The 17,181-nt window shown below is 45.7% G+C and overlaps 1 protein-coding gene across 4 annotated transcripts in view; it reads left to right on the forward strand.

The window, feature by feature from the left end:
- The window catches only part of TRIM44 (tripartite motif containing 44), a 312,918-nt gene extending 299,911 nt beyond the window's left edge, over nucleotides 1-13,007 (forward strand). For all 4 annotated transcript variants that reach the window (XM_068261803.1, XM_068261801.1, XM_068261804.1 and 1 more), the window contains one exon: nucleotides 12,009-13,007. The gene's annotated coding sequence lies outside the window, so the exon portion shown is untranslated. The remainder of the gene's footprint in view (nucleotides 1-12,008) is intronic.
- The last annotated feature ends 4,174 nt before the right edge of the window (nucleotides 13,008-17,181 follow it).

Below are 17,181 nucleotides of genomic sequence, written 5' to 3' on the forward strand. Positions count from 1 at the left end.
GTAGACCACTATTGCGAAGATCGCAACATATAACATACATATAAACCCCTACAAATAAGAAGTAGATTTCTCCCAGAATAAAATGAGCCATAAATTACTTTTCTTCTATGTTGCTGTCACTCACAGAAGGTAGTAGAAATCTGACAGAACTGACAGGTTTTGGACCTGCCCATCTCCTCGTGGGGGATTCTCATGGTTTTGTTTATTTTCAAAAGTACTTAGTGAATGGCAGTTGCTGTGTCTAACTGTCAAAAATAGTGTGCAGCGAGCAGAGAAGCTGGCCAGTATCATTGTATAAATCCTTTTTAAGGGAGTGTCAATAAAACTCTTGCTGAGAATCCCCCATGAGGAGATGGGCTAGTCCAAAACCTGTCGGCTCTGTCAGATTTCTACGATCTACTGTAAGTGACAGCAACATAGGAGAAGATTAATTTATGGCTCATTTCACTCTGGAAGAAATGTTCTTCTTATTTGTATAAGTTTACATGTATTTTACATTTTACAGCTTTTAGCTATAGTGGCCCTATAAAGTGGGCCTGAACTCTTTCACGGGACACAAGGATAACAGAGAGAAATGCATCCTGTGGGTTTTTAGAGAGAAGAGCCTGTCTAATCCCCCCCTCATCTGTAACTAATCAGAAGTGTAATTTGATCTCTCTGCTGTGTCAGCACAGAAATTTGGCAGTCCTTGGCCGACACAGCTAATATGCAACCATAGGGTGTTAACCCTTCCTCTGCTTCTGTGAAAGCAGGAAGTAGACACACTGTAGACTTATTGCATGAGTTCTGTAAGCTGTAACAAAGAAATGTTTTTCTTTAACCACCCTGGCGTTCTATTAAGATCGCCAGGCAGGCTGCGGGAGGGTTTTTTTTGAATAAAAAAAAAACTATTTCATGCAGCCAACTGAAAGTTGGCTGCATGAAAGCCCACTAGAGGGCGCTCCGGAGGCGTTCTTCCGATCGCCTCCGGCGCCCAGAATAAACAAGGAAGGCCGCAATGAGCGGCCTTCCTTGTTTTGCTTATATCGTCGCCATAGCGACGAGCGGAGTGACGTCATCGACGTCAGCCGACGTCCTGACGTCAGCCGCCTCCGATCCAGCCCTTAGCGCTGGCCGGAACTTTTTGTTCCGGCTACGCTGGGCTCAGGCGGCTGGGGGGACCCTCTTTCGCCGCTGCTCGCGGCGGATCGCCGCAGAGCGGCGGCGATCAGGCAGCACACGCGGCTGGCAAAGTGCCGGCTGCGTGTGCTGCACTTTATTTGAGCCAAATCGGCCCAGCAGGGCCTGAGCGGCAGGCTCCGGCGGTACTGGACGAGCTGAGCTCGTCCAGACCGCCCAGCAGGTTAAAGGACACCTAAAATGAGAAGAATATAAAGCCTGCCATATATATTTCCTATTAAACAATACCGGTTGCCTGGCTGTCCTGCTGATCTATCGGCTGCAGTAGTGTCTGTCTGAATTACACCAGGAACAAGCATGCAGCTCATCTTGTCAGATTTGATAATAATGTCAGAAAGATCTGATCTGCTGCATGGCGCATGCTTGTTCAGGGGCTATGGCTAAAAGTGTTAGAGACAGAAGACACTACTGCAGCCAAATAGATCAGCAGGATAGCCAGGCAACTGGTATTTTTAAAAGGAAATAAATATGGCAGCCTCCATATCGCTGTCACTTCAGCTGTCCTTTAAAGGATACCCGAAGTGACGTGTGACATGATGAGATAGACATGGGTATGTACAGTGCCTAGCACACACATAACTAGGCTGTGTTCCTTTTTTTTTTCTTTCTCTGCCTGAAAGAGTTAAATATCAGGTATGTAAGAGGCTGACACAGTCCTGACTCAGACAGGAAGTGACTACAGTGTGACCTTCACTGATAAGAAATTCCAACTATAAAACACTTTCCTAGCAGAAAATAGCTCCTGAGAGCAGGAAAGAGATAAAAAGGAACAATAGTCCATAGATTTGAGCTCTGCCATACTTCAATGAATGCGTCATTGAGCAAAAACAATAAAACAGTTAAAACTTAAAAAGTAGATTTAAACATTTTTGTCCTGCGTCCTGTCCCAATGGCTGCCAGTGCAGGGCATGCGCAGTAGCGCAAAAGCACTGACGCAGGGACAGGACGCAGTCACACTTGTATATTATTAGGTAGGGTATTTATATTGCTATCACACGGGCAACTAAGTTTCTAGCAAGTAGTAGTCATTAGTGATTAGCAGAAATTATGCCTATGTGTAATTACACATTGCAATTAGCAATTTCGCCCCATAATCGTAATGCAAAATTTTGCAGCTTACACGTCAAAAAAAATTTGCACGGAAATGGAATCGCTAACCGTAATTGTGCATTTCATTCAAGATTTTGTTTGTGTTCTTTATGCGCCCATGCGATTTTTTTTTATTTTATTTTTTTTTATTTTTTTTCCTCCCGCATTGAATATTTAAATAACAGCAGCACATGCAGAGCACACTGCCAAATTGATATATTTTTTTCGCATTCAAACGCATTTTTCACATTAAATATTTAATAGCTGCACATCACAGCACACTGTCAAATCCATGCATTTTTTTCTAAGCGTTTACTTAATTACGATTACAGGCAGAATTACGATTCACAAACGTAGTATGCTGTACGTATCGCAATTACGCAATGCGTAATTGCAAATAATGGTGCAAAATTTCGCGTAAACGTAACTGACTCATTGCGGGCACCACTACTAGTCGCTATGACCCAAGCGGTTTTTGCGTTTGGCTTTTTACGTATGCAGCAGAAGCGCCTGAAGACCCCATCATCGGCCAATAAACAATAACCGGCTGATAAAAGCCCCGCTCTGTACTTTTCATTATCCTCATTTGGCCTATAGAATTGCGAGCGCAGAAATGTTACAGCGCAGAACGGGCGACACCCCCCTCACATTCACACATTGACAGTCTTCTGTATCCCGCTAAGCCCGGAGTATGTTTCTAGCGACGCATTGTTCAATACCAGCGACGCCGCTCTGCGTTTCCTGGTGGGTCTTCGCTTATTTTCCCGTCGGCTGCTTCGGCGCCGCACGCTGATGGGTTTTTTAATGGAGTGTTTGTGTGGGGTATCGATTTTATGTTGCTCCCTGTGGGGACTTGATACAATAACTTTTTACAACTTGTTTGGAATTATATTACGGATTCTGTTGATGTATTTATTAAGCCTTGGAAAGCTGGAGTCCGTTCTCTGCCTCTCTCTCCCGTCTTGTCTCTCCCCCACGCTGACACGTATTTTCTTTCTCGGTTATTCCATCCCCACGCTTCTCCCTCCCTCTCCCCCCCCCCTTTTTTTTCTTTTTTATACCTACCTCTATACCCTTTTGACCCCGCCCCCACAACAAGGCTCTTAACTTCTCTCCTCTTTCCCTTCCATCCTCCCTCAAACTTTTCAACGTCTACTTTTCCGGAGGCTTTCCGATCCTCCGGGACCCCTCCGCCGCTGGCGTTGACCCTCTTCATGGACGCGCTCTCCTCTATGTAAGAACACAGCTGTACTGCGCAGGTGCATGGACAGCCACACCTGCACAGTAGCATGGAGCCATTTGTGCACAAGCGACCCCATAATACTGCACAGGCATGGGCTGTACTTCACGCCTGCGTAGGGGAGTGCGGCCACAAGCAGCGCAGTTTCTAGGCTAAATTGTACCCAGGGCGAGGGTGTAAAAATTGCTGCCAGAAGATAAAGTGGACAGACTTTGCAGTATAGTGCTAGCAATGTAATATGGCATGCTTGTCCTAAAGCCCCAGTCATTAGCTTCCTGTGACATGGCAGTGGCCACTTAGTTTCCTGTGACATGGCAGTGGTCACTTGGCTTCCTGTGACATGGCAGTGGTCACTTGGCTTCCTGTGACGTGGCAGTGGCCACTTGGCTTCCTGTGACGTGGTAGCGGCCACTTAGTTTCCTGTGACATGGCAGTGATCACTTGGCTTCCTGTGACATGGCAGTGGCCACTTGGCTTCCTGTGACATGGTAGTGGCCACTTGGCTTCCTGTGACGTGGTAGCGGCCACTTGGCTTCCTGTGACATGGCAGTGGCCACTTGGCTTCCTGTGACATGGCAGTGGCCACTTGGCTTCCTGTGACGTGGTAGTGGTTTTCTAAAAAAGGGGCGATCTTGATAAACCTATCTGGCCCGCATGAGCTTATTCCTCCGATGAAACATTGGGTAACCTTGACCTTCATCAAACAAGTGGACACAGAGCTCTGGCATGTCATGTGATCTGTGCAGGGGACATAGGAGGTGGCCTGAGATCGCCTGGCGGTTCGTATTCTCAGCACAGGAGGAAAAGCGGTACTAGTGAGCTGTACGGGCAATCAATGAGGTACTGATGTTTTCTGCTTTGGTGCCAAACCTGTTGGCGTACATAAGCCCCTTGCATTTCCTCCCATCCAAGTCGGCAGCAGCTGCATTTGATGTTCGGCCCAATTTCCAAAATGGCAACTAAACTTGCTGAGAAATATTCGGTCCATTGCTGGTCTTTAGTGAACTCCCACGGCGTGGATCCTCAGTACTTATTTTTTTAGTAGAAGTACATGTGCCCCAGTCGCCCTGCAGAGCATAATTTGCGTTCCGTGTTGTGGACTATTGACATGGCGCAGTGTCCATGGTCTCCTGCAGACCTCCTCAGTCCCGATATGACTCACGTGCTCTTCAGAACCTTCATCCGTCTCTCATTTCTTCAGGTAGTTCAGTGGCAGTGAGATCTCACCCGCACCAGGGCAATTTCCTAAGCTAAATCATACCCGGGGCGAGGGTGTAAAAATTGTGCCCCATTCCGCCCCCTCCCCCGTGGACCTGAGAACCCTGACTCTTCAGGGACAGTCACACAGCCACAGGTCACAAGTACATCTACCTACTTACTAGTGACCAGCCGCTCACCCAGGAGGAAGCAGGACCAGGAGAACACACAGGCGAAGAGAGCCCGGAAAGCCGTTTCCTCCATGGGCGCTGCACACTGACAGCCTGCAGTACCGCTACAGGACATCAGGTCTCATCACGTGGTGGTGACAGTCTGCAGTACCGCTACAGGACACCAGGGGTCATCAAGCGGAGGTGACAGCCTGCAGTACCGCTACAGGACACCAGGGGTCATCAAGCGGAGGTGACAGCCTGCAGTACCGCTACAGGACATCAGGTGTCATCACGCGGTGGTGACAGCCTGCAGTACCGCTACAGGACATCAGGTGTCATCACACGGAGGTGACAGCCTGCAGTACCGCTACAGGACATCAGGTGTCATCGCGCGGTGGTGACAGCCTGCAGTACCGCTACAGGACATCAGGTGTCATCACGCGGAGGTGACAGTCTGCAGTACCGCTCAGGACACCAGGTGTCATCATGCATTGGTGACAGCCTGCAGTACCGCTACAGGACACCAGGTGTCATCATGCATTGGTGACAGCCTGCAGTACCGCTACAGGACATCAGACTCCTCCATGGGCGCCGCACACTGACAGCCTGCAGTACCGCTACAGGACACCAGGTGTCATCATGCGGTGGTGACGTGATGATGACTTGACGTCGGACGCAGGCAGCCCAGGAAGAGTCAAGGAAGGGGATCGCGCTGCTAATCTTCTTTCTTCTTCCATTTGGTTGCACCGCGCGTCACCAGCTTATGTCCTTTTGCCTGCACCCCACTTCTTCTACTTGCCAGTCTGTGGCCAGGGCGGTCGCACTGCCCAAGAAACGGCCCTGACCTGCACCCTATCATTACCATCCCGCTCGGGGTGTCATTTTCATGTCCTGTACATTGTGTGCCTCCATGGCGGCAGCTAATACTCTGTCTTCAAGTTTGCAAGTAACAAGTTAGAACACTACTGAAGAAAAACATGCAGAGATAGATCACAAACCACCATCAGGAAATTCAGCTTACTTAGAACAGACAGGAGCACAGAGTGAATACAGGAAATAACAATCCCATAGAGATCATTGCATCATTTTACATACAGTGACATCTTGTGGTTGTTTTACTGTACTACAGTTTAATAATCCTGTTGCTACTTCCAACACAATAATCTTGAAAAGTCCCATTTTCTCTAAAAGGTCAATCTTCGTTCCATAATTCTTGCAGGCATTTAATAAGACGTTGAGTTATACAAATTATGCGTGAAAGAAAAAAAAATAAAGTTCTCAAACTGTAAAAAAAAAAAAAAAGTTTTTGCAAAATTAGAAAAATAAAGTTTGAAATACTTGCCACACCCATTTATATCTGTCAGGCTTGTCTGGTCACCTGCTGTGAGTCAGGCTGTATGCCCATATGACTGACATTTAACCCAGCCCTAACGCCTGCGGAAGCTCCTGCCGAATACAAACTACAATACCCTGCAGGCAGATGTAGCATACAGACTGGCAGACAGCAAACCCCAAACACAGCAATGGGCAGTGCAAACACAGTAAACTGAATAGTCACCTGAGGCCTATAGGCCGAGGCAATCCAGATGATGGCAAGGTAGCAGGTAATGACTGAATTATAATCACTAGACAGATGTGTGGTCAATCAAGCCAGAGTCAGTCCAGGCAGCGTTCATGCGAATCCTTTAACAAGCCGGGTCAGTAACAGGTGATCCAATACAGAAGCGTGGTCAGGTGCAAGCCGGCTTGGAAACGGTAAGGCAATCTGGAAGAAGCTTAGTCAAGAGACAGACACAAGTCGGCAGCAAGACAAGCACTTGGTGTGAGCGCAATCTCAGCAACAAGCCCAGCATAGGCTATCACGGGCGATGACAGAGGGCGCTCACCTTTCATTTATACTAGTACTAACCAATCAGAAACTAAAGGAATCCAAAGTAACCAATCAACAGAGAGCATGTCAGCAGGGAGGCTGACACGCAATACACACAAGTGGTTAATATGTACAGCGGTGGAGCGCGTTCTGAGAGCACTTCCACCGCTTATCCAATGGGAGCTGATCGCCATGCGCTCCAGTGACGTCAGAGATAGCCCGAGACCCAGAGGCTTGCGCCTCAGCGTGGGTCTCGGCGTTTCGCCGCCATGAGCGGCCAGAGGATCTTACAATATCATTCTCCGCAATCTCCTACTGCCTGCTCCCTCCCTCCCTCCTTCCTTGAGTCACTACTCACCTTTAAAGCTATAATGGCCGGGTTTCCACTAGAGAGAATCTGCATGCGTTTTCTGCATGCAGATTCGCATAACCAATTATACTCAATGTGCCTGTTTCCACTAGTCCAAAAATCTGCGCGGTTTACTGTGCAGAAAAAAATCTGCACAGCCATCAGAATTCGCTCGCCGCACATACGCAGCGCGACTCGCCCGTAATGTGATTCATAGGAAAATCGTAAGTGTTTTAGTCTTGCGGTTTTACATGCGTTTTCGTGTAAAAACCCATTTTAACGCATACCGGCATTGACATGGTTAAAATCACTTACCGCAAAAACCGCAAGCGTTTCCGCGTGAAAATCTGCATACAAACGCCTCCAAATCCGCAACCGCCTGCTGATTCGTTTAAACAATTTCCGCACCAGAATGGCACCGCTGTAGTGGAAACGTAGCCTAACAGATTGAGGATCAGTCGGCTTCAGGCAGGTGTGCAGTGAGCAGGAAGCTGTCAGTCAGTGAGGAATGAAGAGGGACAGTGAGATGCAAATCCTTTCTCCTTGCACTCCAAGTAAATTATATGCAGCTGGAAATTTGACCAGATTAACGTTGTCATTTTTCTATTGGTCAAGTTCTAGCTGCATAATATCTACATGACATTTGAATGGAAGGAGAAATGATTTGCATTTCATAGATAATCCCTACTAATGATTTTGAGCAGATGCCATTTTTATATTCTATGTAATATCCAATATATTGCTGTATATTAGGATGTAGCCCCACTCTTCCAGGGATGTTTAGCCTAGGCCAGGGGTCTGCAACCTTTAAGAATGAAAGAGCCACTTGGACCCGTTTCCGAAAAGAGAAAAAAAACTGGGAGCCGCAAAACCATTATAAAACAGATATGTCCCCAATATGCACAAATCATTAGCAAATATGACCCCAATATGCACAAATCCTTCAGCAGAAATGACCCCAATATGCACAAATCCTTCAGCAGAAATGACCCCAATATGCACAATCCTTCAGCAGAAATGACCCCAATATGCACAATCCTTCAGCAGAAATGACCCCAATATGCACAATCCTTCAGCAGAAATTACCCCAATATGCACAATCCTTCAGCAGAAATGACCCCAATATGCACAAATCATTCAGCAGAAATGACCCCAATATGCACAAATCCTTCAGCAGAAATTACCCCAATATGCACAATCCTTCAGCAGAAATTACCCCAATATGCACAATCCTTCAGCAGAAATGACCCCAATATGCACAATCCTTCAGCAGAAATGACCCCAATATGCACAATCCTTCAGCAGAAATGACCCCAATATGCACAATCCTTCAGCAGAAATGACCCCAATATGCACAATCCTTCAGCAGAAATGACCCCAATATGCACAATCCTTCAGCAGAAATGACCCCAATATGCACAATCCTTCAGCAGAAATGACCCCAATATGCACAATCCTTCAGCAGAAATGACCCCAATATGCACAATCCTTCAGCAGAAATGACCCCAATATGCACAATCCTTCAGCAGAAATGACCCCAATATGCACAATCCTTCAGCAGAAATGACCCCAATATGCACAATCCTTCAGCAGAAATGACCCCAATATGCACAATCCTTCAGCAGAAATGACCCCAATATGCACAATCCTTCAGCAGAAATGACCCCAATATGCACAATCCTTCAGCAGAAATGACCCCAATATGCACAATCCTTCAGCAGAAATGACCCCAATATGCACAATCCTTCAGCAGAAATGACCCCAATATGCACAATCCTTCAGCAGAAATGACCCCAATATGCACAATCCTTCAGCAGAAATGACCCCAATATGCACAATCCTTCAGCAGAAATTACCCCAATATGCACAAATCCTTCAGCAGATCTGAAAAGAAAACCCCATTTACTCACCTAGTAAGAAGACCTCCTGTCACGATCTCCTCCTGTCCCGACCTCCTTGTGGCGCGCAACTTCGCCGGCTCCTCTTCCTTCCCGACGTCACGTCCTGCCTGCACTACACTGCAGGGCTACGGGAAAATGGCCGCCCGAAGCCCTGCACTGGTCTGGCGGCCTCTCTGATAGGCTGTCGGCCAGCGGCAGCACACGTGACGTCACATGCGCGCCGCAACCACTGACACCCACTACCGGTGTAGTGTCAGAATGGGCAGCCCTGCAGCACCGGAGCCGGGACTGAGCCGCGGCAAAGGGGAAAAAGAGCCGCTTGCGGCTCCGGAGCCGCGGGTTGCCGACCCCTGGCCTAGGCTGTTTAGCTATGCAGAATTCTCCTCCCCGAGCATTCTGGGAGACCAAGGTCCTTGTGCAATAATTTTTTTCTCCCGAGTTACCTCCTAGGAGATCATTTTTCATCTAGAATAACATTTCAGCGCTCTTCAAATTAAAGATGTACCAAAAAGTAGGCGGAAAAGATCTGTCAAAACCATTTTACGTATTTTCTTGTTTTCTGGTGGTTTAAATGGTATTTTATGAACAAGGATACCTGAAGTGACATGTGACATGGTGAGATAGACATGTGTATGTACAGTGCCTAGCACACAAATAACTGTGCTGTGTTCCTTTTTTTCTTTCTCTGCCTGAAAGAGTTAAACATCAGGTATGTAAGTGGCAGTCAGGACTGGGTCAGACCGGAAGTGACTACAGTGTGACCCTCACTGATAGAAAAATAAGAAATTAAGAAAAGATAAGAAAAGGGTAAATAGTTCATAGATTTTAGCTCTGGCATACTTCAATGAATGTGTCATTGAGCAAAAACAATAAAACAGTAAAAACGTAAAAAGTAGATTTAAGGTGGCCATACACTGGTCGATTTGCCATCAGATAGACCAACAGATAGATCCCTCTCTGATGAAATCTGATCAGAGAGGGATCGTATGGCTGCCTTTACTGCAAACAGATTGTGAATCGATTTCAGCATAAAATCAATTCACCATCTGTGACGCTGCTGCTAGCGTCGGTCATCTGACATTCGAACGCCGCTATCGACGCACTCTCGACCTGCCGGCGATCGAACGAAATCTTCCGCACGGATGGATCGACGGGAACGATCGATTTCGGACGGAAATCGATCGTTCGGACATCGTTTGCGCAACGATTTCACTGCAGATTCGATCACAGTGATTAAATCTGCTGTATATCGGCGGAAAAATCGTTAAGTGTATGGGCCCCTTTAAATATAAAATAAAACTGTGGAATATCTTAAAAAGTATTTTTTTAGGAGGAGGAGGATAAATACAATTGTTTATTTCATTAGTTTATTTCCACCTCGGGTAGCCTTTAAAAATATCATCCAAGGGAAAAGTTAATTGCGTATGGCCCCAGGTGTTCTTTTTTCTGACTTCGGAACTCTCAACAAACATTCCACAGAGCTGCACCTGCCAGTGGTTAAGATGACCTGTGATGAATTTCAGAATGTAAGGGCCGGTTCACACTTGCTTAAACCCCTTGGCGTTATTCTTTTCGGATTTTAGGGCCTAAAAGCGATACCAATTTTTTGCACCCTTTCAGACCCCTAAGGGCTCGTTTCCACTATTGCGGTGCGGAATCGCCTGGATTCCACCGCTGATAAAATCGCAAGCAGGTGCGGTTTTTTACGCGTTATTTTACGCGATTACGGATGCGGTTAGGCTATATGCGTTTTTAACCATGTCACTGCCTGTGTTAATTTACATTGGTTCCTATGCGGAATCGCGTAAAAAAAGCGTAAGAAAAACGCATGCGATTTCCCTATTAAATACATTGCGTGCGATTCGCATGCATTCCACTCGCAGGCGAATTCTGCGGCTCTTTTGTGCGTTTTTTCACCGCTGAAAAAAACGCACCTCAACAACGCTACAGTGGAAACAGGCCCATCCACTTGCATTACATGTGCGAATCTGCATGCGTTGGACGCCTGCGGATTCGCGATAGTGGAAACGAGCCCTTAAACCTGGAAAAAATCATTCTGCCAGGGAGATCTGCAGCAGCCCAGCAATCACTCACCTCCCTGGTTCCAGCGCTGCAGTTATGCCTCCATCCTCCGGGTGGCGCTGCAACTCTACAGTGAAATTGCCGGCTGTTGTCATGACGATAGCCGGCGATCTCACCGGGAGGAAACAGAGCCCCGGAGGAGAGGAAGAAGAATGGCGTCTTGACGTCGGGATCCCCGGGAGGTATGTAGAAACGCTCCCGCTGCGCGCTATACTCTGCGCACAGACTCCGGCGGCTACCCCGAGCAGAGGTCGGGATTACCGCTCTGAGCTACGGTTTTCCACCCCGACCCTAGCTTGGGGCTACCACCAAGGAGGTTAAAAAAAAACGTACCCGCAGGAAGTGGATCCTAATTTTAAAACTAGGATCGGCCTCCACTTGTTGAAAAAAGGGGAAAAAAAGAGGCGCTTGCTGCGCAACACAAGCAGAACGCTAATCAGAAAGCAGAGTCCTAACTTGGCACATTTTCCTGGATGGAAAATATGTCCAATGAAAGCGTATGAGAATAGATAGTGTCCCGCTCGCACTAGTCTAGATTCCGAGTCCGCTTCGCCTGTTTTGATCCCTGCCATTTCATTGCTACCATTCTTGCACTGTTAATGGCACAGGCCTCAAACCTGCTACAGTTGGTCTCAAATTCAGAAAAGGGGGTGGAGCCACAAACAGCCAATCAGAATTGTTTCATTTCAATGCAAATTATTGATGCCAAAGACCGCAAAGCTCACAAACTTGGTCATTGAGTAATTGTGTGCTAGTTAGAAAAAGTGGGCGGAGCCAACACCAGCCAAATACATACCTGGGCAACGCCGTCGGCTAGTAATCTATAAATGAATATTGTAAAAAAAAAAAGCAATTGTATTCATGCTGTTATTTTGACTATGGTGCCTTTGTTTATTGACGTGTATTTGTCTCTCTTTGTTCCCCACAGATTGGGCCCCCTCCCTTCTCTTTGCGATGTCTCCGGGCCGCGCTCCTGTGTGCTGTGATAGACACTTTACCGTGACCGCCGCTGTGAGATATCCGACTGGCGCGGTACACTTTCATCCTCTCGATCTACTCCGACCGACGATTGGAGTCAGGAAGAATCCTGGGGGGTCGCCTGCAGCTGGGGTCACCCGCCTTCTTCCACAGACCTTTATTTTTTAACTTTATTTTTCTTTCAAGGAATCGCTGTAGCATTTAAATCTGTTCATAGGAGAATGGTGGGATTGTATGCAATGGTCGAACCGTGGGATTGTATGCAATGATCAGTGTGTGGCATTGTATGCAATGTGTGGGATGAGATAACCTGCTTTCATTTATAAGTGTCTAAAGGTCCCCATACACGGTACAATAAAAAAAAGTTCAATTTTCCCATTTATTCGACCGAAACGATCAAATCAAATGAAAGTTTAAAAGAATCTTTTTTTTCGATCAAGAAAAGACGATCGATTATCCTGCTTATTCAATAAAAATCCAATCGGACATGTTGGGAAAATCTTTAGATTCGATCTAACGGAATAATCGTACAAAATTTAATTTTAAAAAAATGAAAAAATTGTACCATGTATGGGCTGCATTAGAATTTGCTAAGAAGGCCAGAGAGCCTATATGTAGGATTACATTTTATAACAGGACTGAGAGTGCCATGAGTCCTGAAATCTTTAATGGGAACCTTAACTGAGGCTGGAAACCCACTAGAAAGCGCAAAACGCTATCACAATCGCTAGCGATTTATGGTAGTGCTTACAAGTGCGTACAAGTGCTTACAATTCATTGGAATGGAAACGCTCCTAAAATACTGCATGTCCTGCGATTGGGATTTCCTTAACCGTTTAGAGAAATCGCTAGCGATTGAAAGCGCTCCCTAAACGCTCAAAAAAAGTCTCTATTGGGTTCCAGGCCTGAGAGGGATATGGATGTTTCCTTTTTAAGGGAACCTTAACCGGCGGGGAAAAAAAAAATCACCTACCTGGGGGCTTTCCCAAGCCTCCTGCAGCCGTCCGGTGCCCGCGCCGGTCCTTCAGTGCCCTCCGGTCTCCCTCCGCCGCTAAGTTTCGTTTTCGGACGACTGCCAGTCGTCCTCGGGCCTCTTCCGCATTCATCATCGTAAACTGCAGTAAAGCGCGTCCGCATGACGCCAAACGTGTCATGTGCATGACGCCAAACGCGTCATGCGGACGCGCTTTACTGCAGTTTACGACTAGAAATGCGGAAGTAGCCCGAGGACGACTGGCAGTCGTCCGAAAACGAAACTTAGCGGCGGAGGGAGACCGGAGGGCACCGAAGGACCGGCGCGGGCACCGGACGGCTGCAGGAGGCTTGGGAAAGCCCCCAGGTAAGTGAGTTTATTTTTCCTCGCCAGTTAAGGTTCCCTTTAAACAATACCAGTTGCCTGGCAGTCCTGCTGATCTCTTTGGTTGCAGTAGTGGCTGAATCACAAACCTGAAACAAGCATGCAGCTAATCCAGTCTGACTTCAGTCAGAGCACCTGATCTGCTGCATGCTTGTTCAGGGGCTGTGGCTGACAGTATAACAGACACAGGATCAGCAGGATAGCCAGGCAACTGGTATTATTTTAAAAGGAAAAATCCATATCCTTCTCCGTTTAGGTTCCCTTTAAAGCGTTAGCATAAATAAACTGAAGTGTGCTTAAATGTCTTACAAGGGGACCCTAATTAATAATGCTATATGCTTGCTTCACTGTTTTTATTGCCATTTTTATAATACGTCTCCCCCAGTATTATTGTTTAGTATTTATATAGCGCCGACATCTACCACAGCACTGTACAGAGTTCATAGTTGTATCACTGACTGTCCTCAGAGGAGCTCACACTCTAATCCTACCATAGTCATAGTCTAATGTCCTACCATATTATTATTATTATGTATTTATATAGCACTGACCTCTTCTGCAGCACATTACAGAGTACATAGTCATGTCACTGGCTGTCCTCAGAGGAGCTCACACTCTAATCCTACCATAGTCATAGTCTAATGTCCTACCATATTATTATTATTATGTATTTATGTAGCACTGACATCTTCTGCAGCACATTACAGAGTACATAGTCATGTCACTGACTGTCCTCAGAAGAGCTCACAATCTAATCCCTACCAAAGTCATATGTTCATTGTAGTTTAGGGTCAATTTGGGGGAAGCCAATTAACTTATCTGTATGTTTTTTGGGATGTGGGAGGAAACCAGAGTGCCCAGAGGAAACACGCACAGCCACAAGGAGAACATACACTCTTTGTTCCCTGGCTGGGATAGTGCTCTGGCAAGATGAGAGTGCTACGCCACCATGCTGCCCAAAGTATGTTTAGTATAAGTGACTACTTTGTCCTTTTATTGATAGTAGACTAGCTGCAGTGTGTACTGATCTCTACTACCTCCATCCACTACCTACAATGTTAACTGTTACTGTCTGTCTCTACTGATATAAAACTAGCTGCAGTGTGTGCTGATCTCTGCTACCCCCACTATGTACATTATAAGCTGTGCCTGTACTGATCGTAAACTAGCTGCAGTGTGTACTGATCTCTTCTGCCTCCTGTATGTACAGAATAAGCTGTTACATAGTTACATAGTTATTTAGGTTGAAAAAAGACATACGTCCATCGAGTTCAACCAGAAAACAAAGTACACCAGCCTACTCCCTCACATATCACTGTTGATCCAGAGGAAGGCGAAAAACCCTTACAAGGCATGGTCCAATTAGCCCCAAAAGGGAAAAATTCCTTCCCGACTCCAGATGGCAATCAGATAAAATCCCTGGATCAACATCATTAGGCATTACCTAGTAATTGTAGCCATGGATGTCTTTCAACGCAAGGAAAGCATCTAAGCCCCCTTTAAATACAGGTTTAGAGTTTGCCATAACGACTTCCTGTGGCAATGCATTCCACATCTTAATCACTCTTACTGTAAAGAACCCTTTCCTAAATAAATGGCTAAAACGTTTTTCCTCCATGCGCAGATCATGTCCTCTAGTCCTTTGAGAAGGCCTAGGGACAAAAAGCTCATCCGCCAAGCTATTATATTGCCCTCTGATGTATTTATACATGTTAATTAGATCCCCTCTAAGGCGTCTTTTCTCTGGACTAAATAAACCCAGTTTATCTAACCTTTCTTGGTAAGCGAGACCTTCCATCCCACGTATCAATTTTGTTGCTTGTCTCTGCACCTGCTCTAAAACTGCAATATCTTTTTTGTAATGTGGTGCCCAGAACTGAATTCCATATTCCAGATGTGGCCTTACTAGAGAGTTAAACAGGGGCAATATTATGCTCGCATCTCTGTGCCTGTACTGATAGTAAACTAGCTGCAGTGTGTGCTGATCTCTGATACCCCCAGTATGTACAGGTATACGCTGTTACTGTGTCTGTATTGATGGTAAAACAGCTTTGGTCTGCTACCCCAGTATGTACAGTATAAGCTGTTACTCTGTGCCTGTACTAATAGTAAACTAGCTGCAGTGTGTGCTGGCCTCTGCTACCATCACTATGTCTAATGTAAGCTATTGCTGTTTGCTTATACTGATAGTAAACTAGCTGCAGCATGTGCAACCCTTGTTTCAAAAAATGTTCTTCCAAATGCTTCCATTTCCCTTCCTGGTTGTGTGTTATCCCTCTCCCCTCCTTATCATCCCTGTGCAGATTTTATCAGTGCTTCAGAAGGAAAGGAAGGATGGTGTACAAGTTAGTGACGAGTCATTTCTTAATGTAAGAATAGGGAAGGTATTGTGCATTGTAAAAGTGAATAACGATCAGTAATACTAGTATATTTCGTTATTGATCAGAATCCCGTTTAAGACGTTTTAAGCACACTATAGAAATACTTTCTCTGAATTCATACTTCCAATAAAGGTGACATTATTTTCATCCTGAGGTAATGGGGTGATCAGCACAGAATGTTTCCACTGTGATTCCGTCCCAGGGAGGGTTTTTTTTTTTTTTTGCCATGTGAGTTTTTCTGCTGGCGATGTCAGCACTGTGCACCGAACAGGCAGATTCTCTGACTAGCTGTTATGCTTCATGGTGTCCCCCGATGCAATTTGTGTGATGTCATCATTCAGTAATACTGGGGAGAGCTACATAGGTCTGCCTGGTTGCCAAAACGTGTCCTCCCCACCTTCTGTGGAAGGCTGGCCATACATGCATCATGTGGGGTGGAGGGAGGGGGTATCAAGGAAGGTGGAAAAAGGCTGAACTGAAGTACCAGGCACTTCATTTGCACCAGCACTTGACAACAGAGGCGGAGCTTGGAAGAAAAGGTGACTTATGGCAGGTAAGTATGCATTTTTATTGTAAACATTGTCCCTCCCTCCACCCAGGGTCAGACCCATTTCTATAGACCTATCCATGCAATGTAAACAATAAAAGTTACATTTATTTAAAAAAAATTGGTAGGTTACAACATTTTTGGGGAATAAAATACACTTCCTTAAAAGAAACATGCAAAATCTTAAGTATATGTATAAGATTACTGCATACACTCCATTTTCTTTGTCAGCTGCACTTTGCTTTAAAATAGGAAGTGCAGCTACTTAAAATGTATGAAATGAAAGATAGGATACAATCCTTGTAGGCGGGACTTGTTCTTCATGGGTGGGGCTTGCTGTCACATAGGGCTTGGAGTAATTATGCATTTTGACCAGCCTGATACTTTTTAGCCTGCACAGACATCACTGAACGATGCCAGAACTTGCTAGCCATACATCATTTATGGAAATCCCTCTAGGCTGTTTGCAGTTACGTTACCTTACTGTGTACAGGAATATGCTGTCTGTGTATGACCCGGTCACTGTCTCTATGAGGCAACATTGCCATGTTACATTCTGTCTAATCTCGATATTCGCTATTTGGTTGGATTTGTGTTTAATCTATGCAGCCTTATTTACAAATATTACAAGGCCTCAAACCACGCAGTCTCATAGCTCCATTAGCACCAAAGAGTCCACCCATAACTGATCTCTATTATAGGTGGAGTTTCTTCTACAGCTTTAGGGACTCTTAAAGTGGCCAAACACGACACAATAAAATGATCAAATTTTACAGCAATTTGATTAAAAAAGATCAGATTTCCCGAAGAATCGAAAGCTGCTTTTTTTTTTTTTATT

Source organism: Hyperolius riggenbachi, chromosome 11 (genome assembly GCF_040937935.1).
Source record: "Hyperolius riggenbachi isolate aHypRig1 chromosome 11, aHypRig1.pri, whole genome shotgun sequence".
NCBI lineage: Eukaryota > Metazoa > Chordata > Amphibia > Anura > Hyperoliidae > Hyperolius > Hyperolius riggenbachi.